This window comes from Carassius carassius, chromosome 18 (genome assembly GCF_963082965.1).
Source record: "Carassius carassius chromosome 18, fCarCar2.1, whole genome shotgun sequence".
NCBI lineage: Eukaryota > Metazoa > Chordata > Actinopteri > Cypriniformes > Cyprinidae > Carassius > Carassius carassius.
In genome coordinates, this window is record NC_081772.1 from 31,167,265 (window position 1) to 31,188,289 (window position 21,025).

Here is a 21,025-nt window from a genome sequence, read left to right on the forward strand (position 1 = left end):
CGCTCCAGTACAGATTCAGAAGAAGAGATGGACCATAGTGATAGCAAGGTGACTCCGCCAAAAGTAGACAGACCTTCACCCGAACAGGGACTTGAACCCTGGACCCTCAGATTAAAAGTCTGATGCTCTACCGACTGAGCTATCCGGGCTCTTTTGGGGCACTGGCTTCTCACCTTTTATAAATCAGCAATTTTACAACAAGCTGCCCAGAAGAGACGCAGGTGTAACGAGGATGAAAGCTAGAAGCAGTAATGGCACAGAGAGCGAAGGACCATAGATGGCACAATTACCGTCACAGAAAGCTAAAGCAATACTGCAAATCCCTACCGTAGTTGGCAGAGCTCGAACCTGCGCAGGGAGACCACAATGGTTTTCAAGTCCATCGCCTTAACCTCTCGGCCATGACTACGCATAATGTTAGAAAGCAAGCCCCCTTGTCTGATGGCGCCCTGCACAGGCCAAGCTTCAGAAACAAAATCAAGCAGAAAGATGAGGTGGTAAAATATTTTCAACCTTCCCGTATACTCAACGGCAAAGTGTTGCCGTGACCCGGATTCGAACCGGGGTTGCTGCGCCCACAACGCAGAGTACTAACCACTATACGATCACAGCGTGCCACTGGCTCTCCCAAGACAACCCCTGGAGCCCGGATACAAGAAGCAGCAGCGGCGTGTTTGTCCATCGAAGAGGGTCTGGACATTTCGCAAATAAGTGCGAGGACCGTGAAAAATACATGGATGCTTTGCCTCATGGCCTTCAGCAAACAGCATAGTCGGCAGGATTCGAACCTGCGCGGGGAGACCCCAATGGATTTCAAGTCCATCGCCTTAACCACTCGGCCACGTCTACGGGAGTAGACCAATTACTGCTCAGTTTGTGTCCAACACTGCTGCCTGTCCTACTTGCAACCAACCCAGCTCAGTCAGCAAGCGGAGATTGCAAGCTAGCCCTGCAAACGGGTAAAACAGCGCTCCCACTGAGGAGAAATCAGGCTGCCATGTCTCATCCTATGTAATGGGGTTTTTCAGTACTGGCCCTGGGGACCGACAGCACTGCACAATTGGGAAGTCTGTCTTATTCTACTCACTCTGTGAGCACTCTTTCCTAAAGGGCTGACCATCAGAATCAGTTTGCCGAACAAGGGAGATGCACTGATCCCAGGGAGCAGGAAGGAACATCGCTCTAGTACAGAGTCAGCAGAAGAGATGGACCGTAGTGATAGCAAGCTAAAGCCTACAAAAAGAAGACTGACCTTCGCCCAAACAGGGAATTAAGCAGACCACCTTCTGCCATGTTGTGTGTAACACTGCTGCCTGACCTACTTGCAACCTAGCAAGCCGAGATTGTAAGCTAGCCCTGGAAGCGTCTAAAACAGCAGTCCCACTGAGGAGAAATCAGGCTACCATGTCTCATCCTATGTAATGGGGTTTTTCAGTACTGGCCCTCGGGACCGACACAACTGCACAAATGGGAGGTCTGTCTTATTCTACTCACTCTGTGAGCACTCTTTCCTAAAGGGCTGACCATCAGAATCATGTGTGCCGAACAAGGGAGATGCACTGATCCCCGGGAGAAGGAAGGAACATCGCTCTAATACAGAGTCAGCAGAAGAGATGGTCCCGTAGTGATAGCTAGCTGAGGCCTCCAAAAAGTAGACTGACCTTCGCCCAAACAGGGACTTGAATTAAGCAGACCACCTTCTGCCCTGTTGTGTGTCACATTGCTGCCTGACCTACTTGCAACCTAGCAAGCCGAGATTGTAAGCTAGCCCTGGAAGCGGGAAAATTAGCAGTCCCACTGAGGAGAAATCAGGCTGCCATGTCTCATCCTATGTAATGGGGTTTTTCAGTGCTGGGCCTGGGGACCGACAGCACTGCACAATTCGGAGGTCTGTCTTATTCTACTCACTCTGTGAGCGCGCTTTCCTAACGAGCTGACCATCAGAATCAGGTGTGCCAAACAAGGGAGGTGCACTGATACCCTGGAGCAGGAAGGAACACCGCTCCAGTACAGATTCAGAAGAAGAGATGGACCATAGTGATAGCAAGGTGACTCCGCCAAAAGTAGACAGACCTTCACCCGAACAGGGACTTGAACCCTGGACCCTCAGATTAAAAGTCTGATGCTCTACCGACTGAGCTATCCGGGCTCTTTTGGGGCACTGGCTTCTCACCTTTTATAAATCAGCAATTTTACAACAAGCTGCCCAGAAGAGACGCAGGTGTAACGAGGATGAAAGCTTGAAGCAGTTATGGCACAGAGAGCGAAGGACCATAGATGGCACAATTACGTCACAGAAAGCTAAAGCAATACTGCAAATCCCTACCGTAGTTGGCAGAGCTCGAACCTGCGCAGGGAGACCACAATGGTTTTCAAGTCCATCGCCTTAACCTCTCGGCCATGACTACGCATAATGTTAGAAAGCAAGCCCCCTTGTCTGATGGCGCCCTGCACAGGCCAAGCTTCAGAAACAAAATCAAGCAGAAAGATGAGGTGGTAAAATATTTTCAACCTTCCCGTATACTCAACGGCAAAGGGTTGCCGTGACCCGGATTCGAACCAGGGTTGCTGCAGCCACAACGCAGAGTACTAACCACTATACGATCACGGCGTGCCACTGGCTCTCCCAAGACAACCCCTGGAGCCCGGATACAAGAAGCAGCAGCGGCGTGTTTGTCCATCGAAGAGGGTCTGGACATTTCGCAAATAAGTGCGAGGACCGTGAAAAATGCATGGATGCTTTGAATCATGGCCTTCAGCAAAAAGCGTAGTCGGCAGGATTCGAACCTGCGCGGGGAGACCCCAATGGATTTCAAGTCCATCGCCTTAACCACTCGGCCACGACTACGGGAGTAGACCAATTACTGCTCAGTTTGTGTCCAACACTGCTGCCTGACCTACTTGCAACCAACCCAGCTCAGTCAGCAAGCAGAGATTGCAAGCTAGCCCTGCAAGCGGGTAAAACATCGGTCCCTCTGAGGAGAAATCAGGCTGCCATGTCTCATCCTATGTAATGGGATTTTTCAGTACTGGCCCTGGGGACCGACAGCACTGCACAATTGGGAAGTCTGTCTTATTCTACTCACTCTGTGAGCACTTTTTCCTAAAGGGCTGACCATCAGAATCAGGTTTGCCGAACAAGGGAGATGCACTGATCCCCGGGAGCAGAAAGGAACATCGCTCTAGTACAGATTCAGAAGAAGAGATGGACCGTAGTGATAGCAAGGTGACTCCGCCAAAATCAGACAGACCTTCACCCGAACAGGGACTTGAACCCTGGACCCTCAGATTAAAAGTCTGATGCTCTACCGACTGAGCTATCCGGGCTCTTTTGGGGCACTGGCTTCTCACCTTTTATAAATCAGCAATTTTACAACAAGCTGCCCAGAAGAGACGCAGGTGTAACGAGGATGAAAGCTAGAAGCAGTAATGGCACAGAGAGCGAAGGACCATAGATGGCACAATTACCGTCACAGAAAGCTAAAGCAATACTGCAAATCCCTACCGTAGTTGGCAGAGCTCGAACCTGCGCAGGGAGACCACAATGGTTTTCAAGTCCATCGCCTTAACCTCTCGGCCATGACTACGCATAATGTTAGAAAGCAAGCCCCCTTGTCTGATGGCGCCCTGCACAGGCCAAGCTTCAGAAACAAAATCAAGCAGAAAGATGAGGTGGTAAAATATTTTCAACCTTCCCGTATACTCAACGGCAAAGTGTTGCCGTGACCCGGATTCGAACCGGGGTTGCTGCGGCCACAACGCAGAGTACTAACCACTATACGATCACAGCGTGCCACTGGCTCTCCCAAGACAACCCCTGGAGCCCGGATACAAGAAGCAGCAGCGGCGTGTTTGTCCATCGAAGAGGGTCTGGACATTTCGCAAATAAGTGCGAGGACCGTGAAAAATACATGGATGCTTTGCCTCATGGCCTTCAGCAAACAGCATAGTCGGCAGGATTCGAACCTGCGCGGGGAGACCCCAATGGATTTCAAGTCCATCGCCTTAACCACTCGGCCACGTCTACGGGAGTAGACCAATTACTGCTCAGTTTGTGTCCAACACTGCTGCCTGTCCTACTTGCAACCAACCCAGCTCAGTCAGCAAGCGGAGATTGCAAGCTAGCCCTGCAAACGGGTAAAACAGCGCTCCCACTGAGGAGAAATCAGGCTGCCATGTCTCATCCTATGCAATGGGGTTTTTCAGTACTGGCCCTGGGGACCGACAGCACTGCACAATTGGGAAGTCTGTCTTATTCTACTCACTCTGTGAGCACTCTTTCCTAAAGGGCTGACCATCAGAATCAGTTTGCCGAACAAGGGAGATGCACTGATCCCAGGGAGCAGGAAGGAACATCGCTCTAGTACAGAGTCAGCAGAAGAGATGGACCGTAGTGATAGCAAGCTAAAGCCTACAAAAAGAAGACTGACCTTCGCCCAAACAGGGAATTAAGCAGACCACCTTCTGCCATGTTGTGTGTAACACTGCTGCCTGACCTACTTGCAACCTAGCAAGCCGAGATTGTAAGCTAGCCCTGGAAGCGTCTAAAACAGCAGTCCCACTGAGGAGAAATCAGGCTACCATGTCTCATCCTATGTAATGGGGTTTTTCAGTACTGGCCCTCGGGACCGACACAACTGCACAAATGGGAGGTCTGTCTTATTCTACTCACTCTGTGAGCACTCTTTCCTAAAGGGCTGACCATCAGAATCATGTGTGCCGAACAAGGGAGATGCACTGATCCCCGGGAGAAGGAAGGAACATCGCTCTAATACAGAGTCAGCAGAAGAGATGGTCCCGTAGTGATAGCTAGCTGAGGCCTCCAAAAAGTAGACTGACCTTCGCCCAAACAGGGACTTGAATTAAGCAGACCACCTTCTGCCCTGTTGTGTGTCACATTGCTGCCTGACCTACTTGCAACCTAGCAAGCTGAGATTGTAAGCTAGCCCTGGAAGCGGGAAAATTAGCAGTCCCACTGAGGAGAAATCAGGCTGCCATGTCTCATCCTATGTAATGGGGTTTTTCAGTGCTGGGCCTGGGGACCGACAGCACTGCACAATTCGGAGGTCTGTCTTATTCTACTCACTCTGTGAGCGCGCTTTCCTAACGAGCTGACCATCAGAATCAGGTGTGCCAAACAAGGGAGGTGCACTGATACCCTGGAGCAGGAAGGAACACCGCTCCAGTACAGATTCAGAAGAAGAGATGGACCGTAGTGATAGCAAGGTGACTCCGCCAAAAGCAGACAGACTTTCACCCTAACAGGGACTTGAACCCTGGACCCTCAAATTAAAAGTCTGATGCTCTACCGACTGAGCTATCCAGGCTCTTGTGGAGCACTGGCTTCTCACCTTTTATAAAGCAGCAGTTTTACAACAAGCTGCCCAGAAGAGACGCAGGTGTCACAAGGATGAAAGCTAGAAGCAGTTATGGCACAGAGAGCGAAGGACCATAGAAGGCACAATTACCGTCACAGAAAGCTAAAGCAATACTGCAAATCCCTCCCGTAGTCGGCAGAGTCCGAACCTGCGCAGGGAGACCCCAAAGGATTTCAAGTCCATCGCCTTAACCTCTCGGCCACGACTACGCCTAATGTTAGAAAGCAAGCCCCACTGTCTGGTGGCACCCTGCACAGGCCAAGCTTCAGAAACAAAATCACGCAGAAAGATGAGGTGGTAAAAAATTTTCAACCTTCCCGTATACTCAACGGCAAAGGGTTGCCGTGACCCGGATTCGAACCGGTGTTGCTGCAGCCACAACGTAGAGTACTAACCACTATACGATCACGGCGTGCCACTGGCTCACCCAAGACAACGCCTGGAGCCCTGATACAAGAAGCAGCAGCGGCATGTTTGTCCATCGAAGAGGGACTGGACATTTCGCAAATAAGTGCGAGGACTGTGAAAAATGCATGGATGCCTTGCCTCATGGCCTTCAGCAAACAGCGTAGTCGGCAGGATTCGAACCTGCACGGGGAGACCCCAATGGATTTCTAGTCCATCGCCTTAACCACTCGGCCACGACTACAGGAGTACACCAATTTCTGCTCAGTTTGTGTCCAACACTGCTGCCTGTCCTACTTGCAACCAACCCAGCTCAGTCAGCAAGCGGAGATTGCAAGCTAGCCCTGCAAGCGGGTAAAACAGCGCTCTCACTGAGGAGAAATCAGGCTGCCATGTCTCATCCTATGTAATGGGGTTTTTCAGTACTGGCCCTGGGGACCGACAGCACTGCACAATTGGGAAGTCTGTCTTATTCTACTCACTCTGTGAGCACTCTTTTCTAAAGGGCTGACCATCAGAATCAGTTTGCCGAACAAGGGAGATGCACTGATCCCAGGGAGCAGGAAGGAACATCGCTCTAGTACAGAGTCAGCAGAAGAGATGGACCGTAGTGATAGCAAGCTGAGGCCTACAAAAAGAAGACTGACCTTCGCCCAAACAGGGACTTGAATTAAGCAGACCACCTTCTGCCATGTTGTGTGTAACACTGCTGCCTGACCTACTTGCAACCTAGCAAGCCGAGATTGTAAGCTAGCCCTGGAAGCGTCTAAAACAGCAGTCCCACTGAGGAGAAATCAGGCTGCCATGTCTCATCCTATGTAATGGGGTTTTTCAGTACTGGCCCTCGGGACCGACACAACTGCACAAATGGGAGGTCTGTCTTATTCTACTCACTCTGTGAGCACTCTTTCCTAAAGGGCTGACCATCAGAATCATGTGTGCCGAACAAGGGAGATGCACTGATCCCCGGGAGAAGGAAGGAACATCGCTCTAATACAGAGTCAGCAGAAGAGATGGTCCCGTAGTGATAGCTAGCTGAGGCCTCCAAAAAGTAGACTGACCTTCGCCCAAACAGGGACTTGAATTAAGCAGACCACCTTCTGCCCTGTTGTGTGTCACATTGCTGCCTGACCTACTTGCAACCTAGCAAGCCGAGATTGTAAGCTAGCCCTGGATGCGGGAAAATTAGCAGTCCCACTGAGGAGAAATCAGGCTGCCATGTCTCATCCTATGTAATGGGGTTTTTCAGTGCTGGGCCTGGGGACCGACAGCACTGCACAATTCGGAGGTCTGTCTTATTCTACTCACTCTGTGAGCGCGCTTTCCTAACGAGCTGACCATCAGAATCAGGTGTGCCAAACAAGGGAGGTGCACTGATACCCTGGAGCAGGAAGGAACACCGCTCCAGTACAGATTCAGAAGAAGAGATGGACCATAGTGATAGCAAGGTGACTCCGCCAAAAGTAGACAGACCTTCACCCAAACAGGGACTTGAACCCTGGACCCTCAGATTAAAAGTCTGATGCTCTACCGACTGAGCTATCCGGGCTCTTTTGGGGCACTGGCTTCTCACCTTTTATAAATCAGCAATTTTACAACAAGCTGCCCAGAAGAAACGCAGGTGTAACGAGGATGAAAGCTAGAAGCAGTTATGGCACAGAGAGCGAAGGACCATAGATGGCACAATTACCGTCACAGAAAGCTAAAGCAATACTGCAAATCCCTACCGTAGTTGGCAGAGCTCGAACCTGCGCAGGGAGACCACAATGGTTTTCAAGTCCATCGCCTTAACCTCTCGGCCATGACTACGCATAATGTTAGAAAGCAAGCCCCCTTGTCTGATGGCGCCCTGCACAGGCCAAGCTTCAGAAACAAAATCAAGCAGAAAGATGAGGTGGTAAAATATTTTCAACCTTCCCGTATACTCAACGGCAAAGTGTTGCCGTGACCCGGATTCGAACCGGGGTTGCTGCGGCCACAACGCAGAGTACTAACCACTATACGATCACGGCGTGCCACTGGCTCTCCCAAGACAACCCCTGGAGCCCGGATACAAGAAGCAGCAGCGGCGTGGTTGTCCATCGAAGAGGGTCTGGACATTTCGCAAATAAGTGCGAGGACCGTGAAAAATACATGGATGCTTTGCCTCATGGCCTTCAGCAAACAGCATAGTCGGCAGGATTCGAACCTGCGCGGGGAGACCCCAATGGATTTCAAGTCCATCGCCTTAACCACTCGGCCACGTCTACGGGAGTAGACCAATTACTGCTCAGTTTGTGTCCAACACTGCTGCCTGTCCTACTTGCAACCAACCCAGCTCAGTCAGCAAGCGGAGATTGCAAGCTAGCCCTGCAAGCGGGTAAAACAGCGCTCCCACTGAGGAGAAATCAGGCTGCCATGTCTCATCCTATGTAATGGGGTTTTTCAGTACTGGCCCTGGGGACCGACAGCACTGCACAATTGGGAAGTCTGTCTTATTCTACTCACTCTGTGAGCACTCTTTCCTAAAGGGCTGACCATCAGAATCATGTGTGCCGAACAAAGGAGATGCACTGATCCCCGGGAGAAGGAAGGAACATCGCTCTAATACAGAGTCAGCAGAAGAGATGGACCCGTAGTGATAGCAAGCTGAGGCCTCCAAAAAGTAGACTGACCTTCGCCCAAACAGGGACTTGAATTAAGCAGACCACCTTCTGCCCTGTTGTGTGTCACATTGCTGCCTGACCTACTTGCAACCTAGCAAGCCGAGATTGTAACCTAGCCCTGGAAGCGGGAAAAACAGCAGTCCCACTGAGGAGAAATCAGGCTGCCATGTCTCATCCTATGTAATGGGGTTTTTCAGTGCTGGGCCTGGGGACCGACAGCACTGCACAATTCGGAGGTCTGTCTTATTCTACTCACTCTGTGAGCGCGCTTTCCTAACGAGCTGACCATCAGAATCAGGTGTGCCAAACAAGGGAGGTGCACTGATACCCTGGAGCAGGAAGGAACACCGCTCCAGTACAGATTCAGAAGAAGAGATGGACCATAGTGATAGCAAGGTGACTCCGCCAAAAGTAGACAGACCTTCACCCGAACAGGGACTTTAACCCTGGACCCTCAGATTAAAAGTCTGATGCTCTACCGACTGAGCTATCCGGGCTCTTTTGGGGCACTGGCTTCTCACCTTTTATAAATCAGCAATTTTACAACAAGCTGCCCAGAAGAGACGCAGGTGTAACGAGGATGAAAGCTAGAAGCAGTTATGGCACAGAGAGCGAAGGACCATAGATGGCACAATTACCGTCACAGAAAGCTAAATCAATACTGCAAATCCCTCCCGTAGTTGGCAGAGCTCAAACCTGCGCAGGGAGATCCCAATGGATTTCAAGTCCATCGCCTTAACCTCTCGGCCATGACTACGCATAATGTTAGAAAGCAAGCCCCCTTGTCTGATGGCGCCCTGCACAGGCCAAGCTTCAGAAACAAAATCAAGCAGAAAGAAGAGGTGGTAAAATATTTTCAACCTTCCCGTATACTCAACGGCAAAGGGTTGCCGTGACCCGGATTCGAACCGGGGTTGCTGCGTCCACAACGCAGAGTACTAACCACTATACGATCACGGCGTGCCACTGGCTCTCCCAAGACAACCCCTGGAGCCCGGATACAAGAAGCAGCAGCGGCGTGTTTGTCCATCGAAGAGGGTCTGGACATTTCGCAAATAAGTGCGAGGAACGTGAAAAATGCATGGATGCTTTGCCTCATGGCCTTCAGCAAAAAGCGTAGTCGGCAGGATTCGAACCTGCGCGGGGAGACCCCAATGGATTTCAAGTCCATCGCCTTAACCACTCGGCCACGACTACGGGAGTAGACCATTTACTGCTCAGTTTGTGTCCAACACTGCTGCCTGACCTACTTGCAACCAACCCAGCTCAGTCAGCAAGCAGAGATTGCAAGCTAGCCCTGCAAGCGGGTAAAACATCGGTCCCTCTGAGGAGAAATCAGGCTGCCATGTCTCATCCTATGTAATGGGGTTTTTCAGTACTGGCCCTGGGGACCGACAGCACTGCACAATTGGGAAGTCTGTCTTATTCTACTCACTCTGTGAGCACTTTTTCCTAAAGGGCTGACCATCAGAATCAGGTTTGCCGAACAAGGGAGATGCACTGATCCCCGGGAGCAGAAAGGAACATCGCTCTAGTACAGAGTCAGCAGAAAAGATGGACCGTAGTTATAGCAAGCTGAGGCCTACAAAAAGAAGACTGACCTACGCCCAAACAGGGACTTGAATTAAGGCTTTGCCTCATGGCCTTCAGCAAACAGCGTAGTCGGCAGGATTCGAACCTGCGCGGGGAGACCCCAATGGATTTCAAGTCCATCGCCTTAACCACTCGGCCACGACTACGGGAGTAGACCAATTACTGCTCAGTTTGTGTCCAACACTGTTGCCTGTCCTACTTGCAACCAACCCAGCTCAGTCAGCAAGCGGAGATTGCAAGCTAGCCCTGCAAGCGGGTAAAACAGCGCTCCCACTGAGGAGAAATCAGGCTGCCATTTCTCATCCTATGTAATGGGGTTTTTCAGTACTGGCCCTGGGGACCGACAGCACTGCACAATTGGGAAGTCTGTCTTATTCTACTCACTCTGTGAGCACTCTTTCCTAAAGGGCTGACCATCAGAATCATGTGTGCCGAACAAAGGAGATGCACTGATCCCCGGGAGAAGGAAGGAACATCGCTCTAATACAGAGTCAGCAGAAGAGATGGACCCGTAGTGATAGCAAGCTGAGGCCTCCAAAAAGTAGACTGACCTTCGCCCAAACAGGGACTTGAATTAAGCAGACCACCTTCTGCCCTGTTGTATGTCACATTGCTGCCTGACCTACTTGCAACCTAGCAAGCCGAGATTGTAAGCTAGCCCTGGAAGCGGGAAAAACAGCAGTCCCACTGAGGAGAAATCAGGCTGCCATGTCTCATCCTATGTAATGGGGTTTTTCAGTACTGGCCCTCGGGACCGAGACAACTGCACAAATGGGAGGTCTGTCTTATTCTACTCACTCTGTGAGCACTCTTTCCTAAAGGGCTGACCATCAGAATCATGTGTGCCGAACAAGGGAGATGCACTGATCCCCGGGAGAAGGAAGGAACATCGCTCTAATACAGAGTCAGCAGAAGAGATGGTCCCGTAGTGATAGCTAGCTGAGGCCTCCAAAAAGTAGACTGACCTTCGCCCAAACAGGGACTTGAATTAAGCAGACCACCTTCTGCCCTGTTGTGTGTCACATTGCTGCCTGACCTACTTGCAACCTAGCAAGCCGAGATTGTAAGCTAGCCCTGGAAGCGGGAAAATTAGCAGTCCCACTGAGGAGAAATCAGGCTGCCATGTCTCATCCTATGTAATGGGGTTTTTCAGTGCTGGGCCTGGGGACCGACAGCACTGCACAATTCGGAGGTCTGTCTTATTCTACTCACTCTGTGAGCGCGCTTTCCTAACGAGCTGACCATCAGAATCAGGTGTGCCAAACAAGGGAGGTGCACTGATACCCTGGAGCAGGAAGGAACACCGCTCCAGTACAGATTCAGAAGAAGAGATGGACCATAGTGATAGCAAGGTGACTCCGCCAAAAGTAGACAGACCTTCACCCGAACAGGGACTTGAGCCCTGGACCCTCAGATTAAAAGTCTGATGCTCTACCGACTGAGCTATCCGGGCTCTTTTGGGGCACTGGCTTCTCACCTTTTATAAATCAGCAATTTTACAACAAGCTGCCCAGAAGAGACGCAGGTGTAACGAGGATGAAAGCTAGAAGCAGTTATGGCACAGAGAGCGAAGGACCATAGATGGCACAATTACCGTCACAGAAAGCTAAAGCAATACTGCAAATCCCTACCGTAGTTGGCAGAGCTCGAACCTGCGCAGGGAGACCACAATGGTTTTCAAGTCCATCGCCTTAACCTCTCGGCCATGACTACGCATAATGTTAGAAAGCAAGCCCCCTTGTCTGATGGCGCCCTGCACAGGCCAAGCTTCAGAAACAAAATCAAGCAGAAAGATGAGGTGGTAAAATATTTTCAACCTTCCCGTATACTCAACGGCAAAGGGTTGCCGTGACTCGGATTCGAACCGGGGTTGCTGCGGCCACAACGCAGAGTACTAACCACTATACGATCACGGCGTGCCACTGGCTCTCCCAAGACAACCCCTGGAGCCCGGATACAAGAAGCAGCAGCGGCGTGTTTGTCCATCGAAGAGGGTCTGGACATTTCGCAAATAAGTGCGAGGACCGTGAAAAATACATGGATGCTTTGCCTCATGGCCTTCAGCAAACAGCATAGTCGGCAGGATTCGAACCTGCGCGGGGAGACCCCAATGGATTTCAAGTCCATCGCCTTAACCACTCGGCCACGTCTACGGGAGTAGACCAATTACTGCTCAGTTTGTGTCCAACACTGCTGCCTGTCCTACTTGCAACAAACCCAGCTCAGTCAGCAAGCGGAGATTGCAAGCTAGCCCTGCAAGCGGGTAAAACAGCGCTCCCACTGAGGAGAAATCAGGCTGCCATGTCTCATCCTATGTAATGGGGTTTTTCAGTACTGGCCCTGGGGACCGACAGCACTGCACAATTGGGAAGTCTGTCTTATTCTACTCACTCTGTGAGCACTCTTTCCTAAAGGGCTGACCATCAGAATCATGTGTGCCGAACAAAGGAGATGCACTGATCCCCGGGAGAAGGAAGGAACATCGCTCTAATACAGAGTCAGCAGAAGAGATGGACCCGTAGTGATAGCAAGCTGAGGCCTCCAAAAAGTAGACTGACCTTCGCCCAAACAGGGACTTGAATTAAGCAGACCACCTTCTGCCCTGTTTTGTGTCACATTGCTGCCTGACCTACTTGCAACCTAGCAAGCCGAGATTGTAACCTAGCCCTGGAAGCGGGAAAAACAGCAGTCGCACTGAGGAGAAATCAGGCTGCCATGTCTCATCCTATGTAATGGGGTTTTTCAGTGCTGGGCCTGGGGACCAACAGCACTGCACAATTCGGAGGTCTGTCTTATTCTACTCACTCTGTGAGCGCGCTTTCCTAACGAGCTGACCATCAGAATCAGGTGTGCCAAACAAGGGAGGTGCACTGATACCCTGGAGCAGGAAGGAACACCGCTCCAGTACAGATTCAGAAGAAGAGATGGACCATAGTGATAGCAAGGTGACTCCGCCAAAAGTAGACAGACCTTCACCCGAACAGGGACTTGAACCCTGGACCCTCAGATTAAAAGTCTGATGCTCTACCGACTGAGCTATCCGGGCTCTTTTGGGGCACTGGCTTCTCACCTTTTATAAATCAGCAATTTTACAACAAGCTGCCCAGAAGAGACGCAGGTGTAACGAGGATGAAAGCTAGAAGCAGTTATGGCACAGAGAGCGAAGGACCATAGATGGCACAATTACCGTCACAGAAAGCTAAATCAATACTGCAAATCCCTCCCGTAGTTGGCAGAGCTCAAACCTGCGCAGGGAGATCCCAATGGATTTCAAGTCCATCGCCTTAACCTCTCGGCCATGACTACGCATAATGTTAGAAAGCAAGCCCCCTTGTCTGATGGCGCCCTGCACAGGCCAAGCTTCAGAAACAAAATCAAGCAGAAAGATGAGGTGGTAAAATATTTTCAACCTTCCCGTATACTCAACGGCAAAGGGTTGCCGTGACCCGGATTCGAACCGGGGTTGCTGCGGCCACAACGCAGAGTACTAACCACTATACAATCACGGCGTGCCACTGGCTCTCCCAAGACAACCCCTGGAGCCCGGATACAAGAAGCAGCAGCGGCGTGTTTGTCCATCGAAGAGGGTCTGGACATTTCGCAAATAAGTGCGAGGACCGTGAAAAATACATGGATGCTTTGCCTCATGGCCTTCAGCAAACAGCATAGTCGGCAGGATTCGAACCTGCGCGGGGAGACCCCAATGGATTTCAAGTCCATCGCCTTAACCACTCGGCCACGACTACGGGAGTAGACCAATTACTGCTCAGTTTGTGTCCAACACTGTTGCCTGTCCTACTTGCAACCAACCCAGCTCAGTCAGCAAGCGGAGATTGCAAGCTAGCCCTGCAAGCGGGTAAAACAGCGCTCCCACTGAGGAGAAATCAGGCTGCCATGTCTCATCCTATGTAATGGGGTTTTTCAGTACTGGCCCTGGGGACCGACAGCACTGCACAATTGGGAAGTCTGTCTTATTCTACTCACTCTGTGAGCACTCTTTCCTAAAGGGCTGACCATCAGAATCATGTGTGCCGAACAAAGGAGATGCACTGATCCCCGGGAGAAGGAAGGAACATCGCTCTAATACAGAGTCAGCAGAAGAGATGGACCCGTAGTGATAGCAAGCTGAGGCCTCCAAAAAGTAGACTGACCTTCGCCCAAACAGGGACTTGAATTAAGCAGACCACCTTCTGCCCTGTTGTATGTCACATTGCTGCCTGACCTACTTGCAACCTAGCAAGCCGAGATTGTAAGCTAGCCCTGGAAGCGGGAAAAACAGCAGTCCCACTGAGGAGAAATCAGGCTGCCATGTCTCATCCTATGTAATGGGGTTTTTCAGTACTGGCCCTCGGGACCGAGACAACTGCACAAATGGGAGGTCTGTCTTATTCTACTCACTCTGTGAGCACTCTTTCCTAAAGGGCTGACCATCAGAATCATGTGTGCCGAACAAGGGAGATGCACTGATCCCCGGGAGAAGGAAGGAACATCGCTCTAATACAGAGTCAGCAGAAGAGATGGTCCCGTAGTGATAGCTAGCTGAGGCCTCCAAAAAGTAGACTGACCTTCGCCCAAACAGGGACTTGAATTAAGCAGACCACCTTCTGCCCTGTTGTGTGTCACATTGCTGCCTGACCTACTTGCAACCTAGCAAGCCGAGATTGTAAGCTAGCCCTGGAAGCGGGAAAATTAGCAGTCCCACTGAGGAGAAATCAGGCTGCCATGTCTCATCCTATGTAATGGGGTTTTTCAGTGCTGGGCCTGGGGACCGACAGCACTGCACAATTCGGAGGTCTGTCTTATTCTACTCACTCTGTGAGCGCGCTTTCCTAACGAGCTGACCATCAGAATCAGGTGTGCCAAACAAGGGAGGTGCACTGATACCCTGGAGCAGGAAGGAACACCGCTCCAGTACAGATTCAGAAGAAGAGATGGACCATAGTGATAGCAAGGTGACTCCGCCAAAAGTAGACAGACCTTCACCCGAACAGGGACTTGAACCCTGGACCCTCAGATTAAAAGTCTGATGCTCTACCGACTGAGCTATCCGGGCTCTTTTGGGGCACTGGCTTCTCACCTTTTATAAATCAGCAATTTTACAACAAGCTGCCCAGAAGAGACGCAGGTGTAACGAGGATGAAAGCTAGAAGCAGTTATGGCACAGAGAGCGAAGGACCATAGATGGCACAATTACCGTCACAGAAAGCTAAAGCAATACTGCAAATCCCTACCGTAGTTGGCAGAGCTCGAACCTGCGCAGGGAGACCACAATGGTTTTCAAGTCCATCGCCTTAACCTCTCGGCCATGACTACGCATAATGTTAGAAAGCAAGCCCCCTTGTCTGATGGCGCCCTGCACAGGCCAAGCTTCAGAAACAAAATCAAGCAGAAAGATGAGGTGGTAAAATATTTTCAACCTTCCCGTATACTCAACGGCAAAGGGTTGCCGTGACTCGGATTCGAACCGGGGTTGCTGCGGCCACAACGCAGAGTACTAACCACTATACGATCACGGCGTGCCACTGGCTCTCCCAAGACAACCCCTGGAGCCCGGATACAAGAAGCAGCAGCGGCGTGTTTGTCCATCGAAGAGGGTCTGGACATTTCGCAAATAAGTGCGAGGACCGTGAAAAATACATGGATGCTTTGCCTCATGGCCTTCAGCAAACAGCATAGTCGGCAGGATTCGAACCTGCGCGGGGAGACCCCAATGGATTTCAAGTCCATCGCCTTAACCACTCGGCCACGTCTACGGGAGTAGACCAATTACTGCTCAGTTTGTGTCCAACACTGCTGCCTGTCCTACTTGCAACCAACCCAGCTCAGTCAGCAAGCGGAGATTGCAAGCTAGCCCTGCAAGCGGGTAAAACAGCGCTCCCACTGAGGAGAAATCAGGCTGCCATGTCTCATCCTATGTAATGGGGTTTTTCAGTACTGGCCCTGGGGACCGACAGCACTGCACAATTGGGAAGTCTGTCTTATTCTACTCACTCTGTGAGCACTCTTTCCTAAAGGGCTGACCATCAGAATCATGTGTGCCGAACAAAGGAGATGCACTGATCCCCGGGAGAAGGAAGGAACATCGCTCTAATACAGAGTCAGCAGAAGAGATGGACCCGTAGTGATAGCAAGCTGAGGCCTCCAAAAAGTAGACTGACCTTCGCCCAAACAGGGACTTGAATTAAGCAGACCACCTTCTGCCCTGTTTTGTGTCACATTGCTGCCTGACCTACTTGCAACCTAGCAAGCCGAGATTGTAACCTAGCCCTGGAAGCGGGAAAAACAGCAGTCGCACTGAGGAGAAATCAGGCTGCCATGTCTCATCCTATGTAATGGGGTTTTTCAGTGCTGGGCCTGGGGACCGACAGCACTGCACAATTCGGAGGTCTGTCTTATTCTACTCACTCTGTGAGCGCGCTTTCCTAACGAGCTGACCATCAGAATCAGGTGTGCCAAACAAGGGAGGTGCACTGATACCCTGGAGCAGGAAGGAACACCGCTCCAGTACAGATTCAGAAGAAGAGATGGACCATAGTGATAGCAAGGTGACTCCGCCAAAAGTAGACAGACCTTCACCCGAACAGGGACTTGAACCCTGGACCCTCAGATTAAAAGTCTGATGCTCTACCGACTGAGCTATCCGGGCTCTTTTGCGGCACTGGCTTCTCACCTTTTATAAATCAGCAATTTTACAACAAGCTGCCCAGAAGAGACGCAGGTGTAACGAGGATGAAAGCTAGAAGCAGTTATGGCACAGAGAGCGAAGGACCATAGATGGCACAATTACCGTCACAGAAAGCTAAATCAATACTGCAAATCCCTCCCGTAGTTGGCAGAGCTCAAACCTGCGCAGGGAGATCCCAATGGATTTCAAGTCCATCGCCTTAACCTCTCGGCCATGACTACGCATAATGTTAGAAAGCAAGCCCCCTTGTCTGATGGCGCCCTGCACAGGCCAAGCTTCAGAAACAAAATCAAGCAGAAAGATGAGGTGGTAAAATATTTTCAACCTTCCCGTATACTCAACGGCAAAGGGTTGCCGTGACCCGGATTCGAACCGGGGTTGCTGCGGCCACAACGCAGAGTACTAACCACTATACGATCACGGCGTGCCACTGGCTCTCCCAAGACAACCCCTGGAGCCCGGATACAAGAAGCAGCAGCGGCGTGTTTGTCCATCGAAGAGGGTCTGGACATTTCGCAAATAAGTGCGAGGACCGTGAAGAATGCATGGATGCTTTGCCTCATGGCATTCAGCAAAAAGCGTAGTCGGCAGGATTCGAACCTGCGCGGGGAGACCCCAATGGATTTCAAGTCCATCGCCTTAACCACTCTGCCACGACTACGGGAGTAGACCAATTACTGCTCAGTTTGTGTCCAACACTGCTGCCTGACCTACTTGCAACCAACCCAGCTCAGTCAGCAAGCAGAGATTGCAAGCTAGCCCTGCAAGCGGGTAAAACATCGGTCCCTCTGAGGAGAAATCAGGCTGCCATGTCTCATCCTATGTAATGGGGTTTTTCAGTACTGGCCCTGGGGACCGACAGCACTGCACAATTGGGAAGTCTGTCTTATTCTACACACTCTGTGAGCACTTTTTCCTAAAGGGCTGACCATCAGAATCAGGTTTGCCGAACAAGGGAGATGCACTGATCCCCGGGAGCAGAAAGGAACATCGCTCTAGTACAGAGTCAGCAGAAAAGATGGACCGTAGTTATAGCAAGCTGAGGCCTACAAAAAGAAGACTGACCTACGCCCAAACAGGGACTTGAATTAAGGCTTTGCCTCATGGCCTTCAGCAAACAGCGTAGTCGGCAGGATTCGAACCTGCGCGGGGAGACCCCAATGGATTTCAAGTCCATCGCCTTAACCACTCGGCCACGACTACGGGAGTAGACCAGTTACTGCTCAGTTTGTGTCCAACACTGTTGCCTGTCCTACTTGCAACCAACCCAGCTCAGTCAGCAAGCGGAGATTGCAAGCTAGCCCTGCAAGCGGGTAAAACAGCGCTCCCACTGAGGAGAAATCAGGCTGCCATGTCTCATCCTATGTAATGGGGTTTTTCAGTACTGGCCCTGGGGACCGACAGCACTGCACAATTGGGAAGTCTGTCTTATTCTACTCACTCTGTGAGCACTCTTTCCTAAAGGGCTGACCATCAGAATCATGTGTGCCGAACAAAGGAGATGCACTGATCCCCGGGAGAAGGAAGGAACATCGCTCTAATACAGAGTCAGCAGAAGAGATGGACCCGTAGTGATAGCAAGCTGAGGCCTCCAAAAAGTAGACTGACCTTCGCCCAAACAGGGACTTGAATTAAGCAGACCACCTTCTGCCCTGTTGTATGTCACATTGCTGCCTGACCTACTTGCAACCTAGCAAGCCAAGATTGTAAGCTAGCCCTGGAAGCGGGAAAAACAGCAGTCCCACTGAGGAGAAATCAGGCTGCCATGTCTCATCCTATGTAATGGGGTTTTTCAGTACTGGCCCTCGGGACCGACACAACTGCACAAATGGGAGGTCTGTCTTATTCTACTCACTCTGTGAGCACTCTTTCCTAAAGGGCTGACCATCAGAATCATGTGTGCCGAACAAGGGAGATGCACTGATCCCCGGGAGAAGGAAGGAACATCGCTCTAATACAGAGTCAGCAGAAGAGATGGTCCCGTAGTGATAGCTAGCTGAGGCCTCCAAAAAGTAGACTGACCTTCGCCCAAACAGGGACTTGAATTAAGCAGACCACCTTCTGCCCTGTTGTGTGTCACATTGCTGCCTGACCTACTTGCAACCTAGCAAGCCGAGATTGTAAGCTAGCCCTGGAAGCGGGAAAATTAGCAGTCCCACTGAGGAGAAATCAGGCTGCCATGTCTCATCCTATGTAATGGGGTTTTTCAGTGCTGGGCCTGGGGACCGACAGCACTGCACAATTCGGAGGTCTGTCTTATTCTACTCACTCTGTGAGCGCGCTTTCCTAACGAGCTGACCATCAGAATCAGGTGTGCCAAACAAGGGAGGTGCACTGATACCCTGGAGCAGGAAGGAACACCGCTCCAGTACAGATTCAGAAGAAGAGATGGACCATAGTGATAGCAAGGTGACTCCGCCAAAAGTAGACAGACCTTCACCCGAACAGGGACTTGAACCCTGGACCCTCAGATTAAAAGTCTGATGCTCTACCGACTGAGCTATCCGGGCTCTTTTGGGGCACTGGCTTCTCACCTTTTATAAATCAGCAATTTTACAACAAGCTGCCCAGAAGAGACGCAGGTGTAACGAGGATGAAAGCTAGAAGCAGTTATGGCACAGAGAGCGAAGGACCATAGATGGCACAATTACCGTCACAGAAAGCTAAATCAATACTGCAAATCCCTCCCGTAGTTGGCAGAGCTCGAACCTGCGCAGGGAGATCCCAATGGATTTCAAGTCCATCGCCTTAACCTCTCGGCCATGACTACGCATAATGTTAGAAAGCAAGCCCCCTTGTCTGATGGTGCCCTGCACAGGCCAAGCTTCAGAAACAAAATCAAGCAGAAAGATGAGGTGGTAAAATATTTTCAACCTTCCCGTATACTCAACGGCAAAGGGTTGCCGTGACCCAGATTCGAACCGGGGTTGCTGCGGCCACAACGCAGAGTACTAACCACTATACGATCACGGCGTGCCACTGGCTCTCCCAAGACAACCCCTGGAGCCCGGATACAAGAAGCAGCAGCGGCATGTTTGTCCATCGAAGAGGGTCTGGACATTTCGCAAATAAGTGCGAGGACCGTGAAAAATGCATGGATGCTTTGCCTCATGGCCTTCAGCAAAAAGCGTAGTCGGCAGGATTCGAAACTGCGCGGGGAGACCCCAATGGATTTCAAGTCCATCGCCTTAACCACTCGGCCACGACTACGGGAGTAGACCAATTACTGCTCAGTTTGTGTCCAACACTGCTGCCTGACCTACTTGCAACCAACCCAGCTCAGTCAGCAAGCAGAGATTGCAAGCTAGCCCTGCAAGCGGGTAAAACATCGGTCCCTCTGAGGAGAAATCAGGCTGCCATGTCTCATCCTATGTAATGGGGTTTTTCAGTACTGGCCCTGGGGACCGACAGCACTGCACAATTGGGAAGTCTGTCTTATTCTACTCACTCTGTGAGCACTTTTTCCTAAAGGGCTGACCATCAGAATCAGGTTTGCCGAACAAGGGAGATGCACTGATCCCCGGGAGCAGAAAGGAACATCGCTCTAGTACAGAGTCAGCAGAAGAGATGGACCGTAGTTATAGCAAGCTGAGGCCTACAAAAAGAAGGCTGACCTACGCCCAAACAGGGACTTGAATTAAGCAGACCACCTTCTGCCATGTTGTGTGTAACACTGGTGCCTGACCTACTTGCAACCTAGCAAGCCGAGATTGTAAGCTAGCCCTGGAAGCGGGTAAAACAGCAGTCCCACTGAGGAGAAATCAGGCTGCCATGTCTCATCCTATGTAATGGGGTTTTTCAGTGCTGGGCCTGGGGACCGACAGCACTGCACAATTCGGACGTCTGTCTTATTCTACTCACTCTGTGAGCGCGCTTTCCTAACGAGCTGACCATCAGAATCAGGTGTGCCAAACAAGGGAGGTGCACTGATACCCTGGAGCAGGAAGGAACACCGCTCCAGTACAGATTCAGAAGAAGAGATGGACCGTAGTGATAGCAAGGTGACTCCGCCAAAAGCAGACAGACTTTCACCCAAACAGGGATTTGAACCCTGGACCCTCAGATTAAAAGTCTGATGCTCTACCGACTGAGCTATCCGGGCTCTTGTGGAGCACTGGCTTCTCACCTTTTATAAAGCAGCAATTTTACAACAAGCTCCCCAGAAGAGACACAGGTGTCTCGAGGATGAAAGCTAGAAGCAGTTATGGCACAGAGAGCGAAGGACCATAGATGGCACAATTACAGTCACAGAAAGCTAAAGCAATATTGCAAATCCTTCCGGAAATGGGAAGAGTTCGAACCTACGCAGGGAGACCCCA

General features: G+C 51.0%; 29 non-coding genes across 29 annotated transcripts; all 29 read right to left on the reverse strand.

Annotated features, from left to right (window-relative positions):
- Positions 1-76: 76 nt before the first annotated feature.
- Positions 77-149, reverse strand: trnak-uuu (transfer RNA lysine (anticodon UUU)). Its single transcript has one exon. It is a non-coding gene; the product is annotated as a tRNA-Lys (tRNA).
- Positions 150-767: 618 nt separating this feature from the next.
- On the reverse strand, positions 768-849 carry trnas-uga (transfer RNA serine (anticodon UGA)). Its single transcript has one exon. It is a non-coding gene; the product is annotated as a tRNA-Ser (tRNA).
- A 1,227-nt stretch (positions 850-2,076) lies between these two features.
- Positions 2,077-2,149, reverse strand: trnak-uuu (transfer RNA lysine (anticodon UUU)). The gene has a single exon. It is a non-coding gene; the product is annotated as a tRNA-Lys (tRNA).
- Positions 2,150-2,539: 390 nt separating this feature from the next.
- On the reverse strand, positions 2,540-2,611 carry trnah-gug (transfer RNA histidin (anticodon GUG)). Its single transcript has one exon. It is a non-coding gene; the product is annotated as a tRNA-His (tRNA).
- Positions 2,612-2,766: 155 nt separating this feature from the next.
- Positions 2,767-2,848, reverse strand: trnas-uga (transfer RNA serine (anticodon UGA)). Its single transcript has one exon. It is a non-coding gene; the product is annotated as a tRNA-Ser (tRNA).
- Positions 2,849-3,254: 406 nt separating this feature from the next.
- trnak-uuu (transfer RNA lysine (anticodon UUU)) lies at positions 3,255-3,327 on the reverse strand. Its single transcript has one exon. It is a non-coding gene; the product is annotated as a tRNA-Lys (tRNA).
- Positions 3,328-3,718: 391 nt separating this feature from the next.
- Positions 3,719-3,790, reverse strand: trnah-gug (transfer RNA histidin (anticodon GUG)). The gene has a single exon. It is a non-coding gene; the product is annotated as a tRNA-His (tRNA).
- Positions 3,791-3,945: 155 nt separating this feature from the next.
- trnas-uga (transfer RNA serine (anticodon UGA)) lies at positions 3,946-4,027 on the reverse strand. Its single transcript has one exon. It is a non-coding gene; the product is annotated as a tRNA-Ser (tRNA).
- Positions 4,028-5,945: 1,918 nt separating this feature from the next.
- On the reverse strand, positions 5,946-6,027 carry trnas-aga (transfer RNA serine (anticodon AGA)). Its single transcript has one exon. It is a non-coding gene; the product is annotated as a tRNA-Ser (tRNA).
- Positions 6,028-7,259: 1,232 nt separating this feature from the next.
- trnak-uuu (transfer RNA lysine (anticodon UUU)) lies at positions 7,260-7,332 on the reverse strand. Its single transcript has one exon. It is a non-coding gene; the product is annotated as a tRNA-Lys (tRNA).
- A 391-nt stretch (positions 7,333-7,723) lies between these two features.
- trnah-gug (transfer RNA histidin (anticodon GUG)) lies at positions 7,724-7,795 on the reverse strand. The gene has a single exon. It is a non-coding gene; the product is annotated as a tRNA-His (tRNA).
- A 155-nt stretch (positions 7,796-7,950) lies between these two features.
- On the reverse strand, positions 7,951-8,032 carry trnas-uga (transfer RNA serine (anticodon UGA)). Its single transcript has one exon. It is a non-coding gene; the product is annotated as a tRNA-Ser (tRNA).
- Positions 8,033-8,852: 820 nt separating this feature from the next.
- Positions 8,853-8,925, reverse strand: trnak-uuu (transfer RNA lysine (anticodon UUU)). Its single transcript has one exon. It is a non-coding gene; the product is annotated as a tRNA-Lys (tRNA).
- A 391-nt stretch (positions 8,926-9,316) lies between these two features.
- Positions 9,317-9,388, reverse strand: trnah-gug (transfer RNA histidin (anticodon GUG)). Its single transcript has one exon. It is a non-coding gene; the product is annotated as a tRNA-His (tRNA).
- A 155-nt stretch (positions 9,389-9,543) lies between these two features.
- On the reverse strand, positions 9,544-9,625 carry trnas-uga (transfer RNA serine (anticodon UGA)). Its single transcript has one exon. It is a non-coding gene; the product is annotated as a tRNA-Ser (tRNA).
- Positions 9,626-10,085: 460 nt separating this feature from the next.
- trnas-uga (transfer RNA serine (anticodon UGA)) lies at positions 10,086-10,167 on the reverse strand. Its single transcript has one exon. It is a non-coding gene; the product is annotated as a tRNA-Ser (tRNA).
- A 1,925-nt stretch (positions 10,168-12,092) lies between these two features.
- Positions 12,093-12,174, reverse strand: trnas-uga (transfer RNA serine (anticodon UGA)). Its single transcript has one exon. It is a non-coding gene; the product is annotated as a tRNA-Ser (tRNA).
- Positions 12,175-12,994: 820 nt separating this feature from the next.
- On the reverse strand, positions 12,995-13,067 carry trnak-uuu (transfer RNA lysine (anticodon UUU)). The gene has a single exon. It is a non-coding gene; the product is annotated as a tRNA-Lys (tRNA).
- A 391-nt stretch (positions 13,068-13,458) lies between these two features.
- Positions 13,459-13,530, reverse strand: trnah-gug (transfer RNA histidin (anticodon GUG)). The gene has a single exon. It is a non-coding gene; the product is annotated as a tRNA-His (tRNA).
- Positions 13,531-13,685: 155 nt separating this feature from the next.
- Positions 13,686-13,767, reverse strand: trnas-uga (transfer RNA serine (anticodon UGA)). Its single transcript has one exon. It is a non-coding gene; the product is annotated as a tRNA-Ser (tRNA).
- A 1,234-nt stretch (positions 13,768-15,001) lies between these two features.
- Positions 15,002-15,074, reverse strand: trnak-uuu (transfer RNA lysine (anticodon UUU)). The gene has a single exon. It is a non-coding gene; the product is annotated as a tRNA-Lys (tRNA).
- A 618-nt stretch (positions 15,075-15,692) lies between these two features.
- trnas-uga (transfer RNA serine (anticodon UGA)) lies at positions 15,693-15,774 on the reverse strand. The gene has a single exon. It is a non-coding gene; the product is annotated as a tRNA-Ser (tRNA).
- Positions 15,775-16,594: 820 nt separating this feature from the next.
- trnak-uuu (transfer RNA lysine (anticodon UUU)) lies at positions 16,595-16,667 on the reverse strand. Its single transcript has one exon. It is a non-coding gene; the product is annotated as a tRNA-Lys (tRNA).
- A 391-nt stretch (positions 16,668-17,058) lies between these two features.
- Positions 17,059-17,130, reverse strand: trnah-gug (transfer RNA histidin (anticodon GUG)). Its single transcript has one exon. It is a non-coding gene; the product is annotated as a tRNA-His (tRNA).
- A 155-nt stretch (positions 17,131-17,285) lies between these two features.
- trnas-uga (transfer RNA serine (anticodon UGA)) lies at positions 17,286-17,367 on the reverse strand. The gene has a single exon. It is a non-coding gene; the product is annotated as a tRNA-Ser (tRNA).
- A 460-nt stretch (positions 17,368-17,827) lies between these two features.
- Positions 17,828-17,909, reverse strand: trnas-uga (transfer RNA serine (anticodon UGA)). The gene has a single exon. It is a non-coding gene; the product is annotated as a tRNA-Ser (tRNA).
- A 1,234-nt stretch (positions 17,910-19,143) lies between these two features.
- Positions 19,144-19,216, reverse strand: trnak-uuu (transfer RNA lysine (anticodon UUU)). Its single transcript has one exon. It is a non-coding gene; the product is annotated as a tRNA-Lys (tRNA).
- A 618-nt stretch (positions 19,217-19,834) lies between these two features.
- trnas-uga (transfer RNA serine (anticodon UGA)) lies at positions 19,835-19,916 on the reverse strand. Its single transcript has one exon. It is a non-coding gene; the product is annotated as a tRNA-Ser (tRNA).
- An 819-nt stretch (positions 19,917-20,735) lies between these two features.
- Positions 20,736-20,808, reverse strand: trnak-uuu (transfer RNA lysine (anticodon UUU)). The gene has a single exon. It is a non-coding gene; the product is annotated as a tRNA-Lys (tRNA).
- Between the last annotated feature and the right edge of the window lie 217 nt (positions 20,809-21,025).